This window comes from Phodopus roborovskii, unplaced genomic scaffold, assembly GCF_943737965.1.
Source record: "Phodopus roborovskii unplaced genomic scaffold, PHOROB, whole genome shotgun sequence".
Taxonomy (NCBI): Eukaryota; Metazoa; Chordata; class Mammalia; order Rodentia; family Cricetidae; genus Phodopus; species Phodopus roborovskii.
This window is the reverse complement of record NW_026125635.1, coordinates 112,027-114,826: the sequence shown is the minus strand read 5'-3', so window position 1 is coordinate 114,826 and position 2,800 is coordinate 112,027.

The window sequence follows — 2,800 nt, the reverse complement described above, 5'->3', positions numbered from 1 at the left end:
CTTCCTTCTTCTCTCTGGTTTTGCCATGCTGCTCTCTTGCTCTACCAAGTAGACTTCTCAGTCTTGACAACATGTCTTTAGGTAAACTTTATAGGCACTGAAGAAATATCCTTTGGGCATTTGAGGTTGCCACAACACATTGGCATCATGCGATTCCATGAGCTCTCCAGGATACAATAGAATGTCCAAAGAAGGGACTTCTGATGACATAATGCACAGACTTTTCCTCCTTGTTAATTAATTATCCCTGAAATGACCAGAAGTTGAGGTCTCCTTTCCAGGAGTCTCTATTGTGATATAGGAGAAGCCATTCAGCACATTCTCTTTCCAAAGCTAGAGATCAATCTGTGCTTCATTATACTCCTTCCACTACTTCAACTATGGGGAATTGGACACCCACTTTCTAAACACTGTCAAAAATTGGATCTTCCCAAACTTAATATCCATAACCAATACTATGAGAAATAAAACATGTTGAAGAATTAGGACAGCAAGATATGAATGAGAATTGTTGTGTCCTCTGAAGTGAACAAACACCTGTGAAATGTTATGGGAAGATGGCCATTGGGAATTTATTACTGAGCTCAGCTCTTATGAGACCTAAAGTGTTCTATATTGTCCTCTCTATGTGCCTGGTGCATTAGTCAGGATTCTTTAGATTAACACAAGTTATGAAATAAGTGTCTCTATACATTGAAAGGGCATTTTTTAAAGAATGACTTGCTGATGGGGGAATATATATTTCTCTTATTGGTTGATGAATAAAACACTGTGTGGCCACTGTGTGGCCAATGGAGACAGGAAGACAGGCAGGCTTAGGAAACAAGGAGAATTCTGGAAAAGGTGGGCTGAGAGGTGCCATGAGAGATGCCATGTAGAGATCAGGATGCCAAGTATTCTGTGAAAAGATAAGGCTCTATAGAAATATATAGATTAGTAGTCATGGTTAATGATTAAGACAGAGCTAGCCAATAAGAAGCGCAAGCCATTGGCTAACTGTTTTATAATTAATATAGAATCTCTGTGTGTTCATTTGGGACTGAAGTGGCAGGACCTGGCCGAAAGAAACTCCAGCAATGACATACAGGCTGTGCTCTAGCTCCTCCACCAAGGGCTGGCTATGAAGGAAAAGTCCAAGAATGCTTAGTTGCTCAGTCCACAAGGCCGGATACCTCAGCAGTCTGCAGAATATGCTGGAATCTGAAGGACATATACTGTAATACCATTGAATGATTGGATGGGTTAACAAGATGAGTGCAAGCAGAGAAAGAGTAAAGCTTCCTTTCTCCAAGTCTTTATAAAGGCATCCAACAGAAGGATTGGTCCAGATTACATCTGGATTAAAGATCTGAATTAAAGTTGTGAATTCCTACCTCAAAGATCCAGGCTAGAAGTAGATCTCTTTATTTTAAATTCAACAGTATTCTCCTACAGGTTTGCTTTCTATTTGGGGGTATCAATCCCATATTTAGTCACTTTGAAAACCAAGAATAGTCATCAGAGTCTATCCCCCTCTTCAGTAATTCTCTTGAGCAAATGGCTACCTTAGAGTGTGAAAAGAAGTAGCGATGATAATCATAAGGTACTTTACAGACAGCTCTGTCTCATGATCATGATGATTTTAGTGGTCTTAATTGGCCATGCATGGCTAAATAGGATGAACTACCAGTCATTGGTTTTTGGGTAGGAGGGGATCAGCTAGAAACACAGTTACAGAAGAATCTGGCTTATCTCCATAAAGAAGATTTGACATTCAAATAATTATGTCATGTCTGGTAGTAACTGCAGGAAAGTTCCCTGAGAGGGTGAAATGGGTACTCTTTAAAGAAAAGGGAAGAGCCTAAAACAGCAAGCACAGTGGACATGTCAGAAAGAGTAGGTGTCTGAGTCATGTGATTTTGTACCTGAATTCCTCCAGACCACATCTTGCTAAATATTGCATCCAGAGTAAAGAAAAATATCACTTTAAACAGGAGTATTCAGGGAAGACTTCTGAAAAGAATAGCTAGAAAGCTAACATTGCTTTCTTTTTAAAACATTTTAATTTTTTAAATGATTTTATTTAAATTAAAAACAATTGTACATGCCAATCCCATTTTCCTCTCCCTCCTGTCCTTCCATGCCCTTCAAAATCCCCCATTCCAACCATATAAACTCCCCAGGGAGGGTGAGAACTCCCAAGGGGGGAACATCAAAATCCATGATATCATTGGGGGAAGGACATAGGCTCTTGCCCATCTATCTAGCCTGAGAGAATATCCCTCCATAGGGAATGGGCACCCAAACCCCATTTTTACACTAGGGATAAATAATGGTTCCACTGTCAGAAGCCCCATAGATTGTCCAGGCCTCTCCAGGGATACCACATGCAGGGGGACTGGATCTATCCTATACTGATTCCCCAGCAGTCAGACTGGGGGCTGTTAGCTCCCATTTGCTCAGGTCAGCTGTGTCTGTGGTTTTCCCCAGCATGGTCATAGCCCCTTTGCTCATTACCCCTCCCACTCTACAACTGGATTTCAGGAGTTTGGTTCAATGCTTAGCTGTGAATCTCTGCTTCTGCTTCCATCAGCTACTAGATGAAGGTTCTATGATAGCATTTAAGGTAGTCATCATTCTCATTGTAGAGGAAGGGCATTTAATGTAACTTCTCCACTATTGATTAGATTTCTAAGAAAAAAATATTTCATTAGGATTTAGAGTTTCTCTGAGGGTCAAAAGGCAAGATTTGGATGTAGGAGCACCTGGAAACAAATCATAATGCAGAACAAATCATACTCCAGAGCTCACCACTGACACT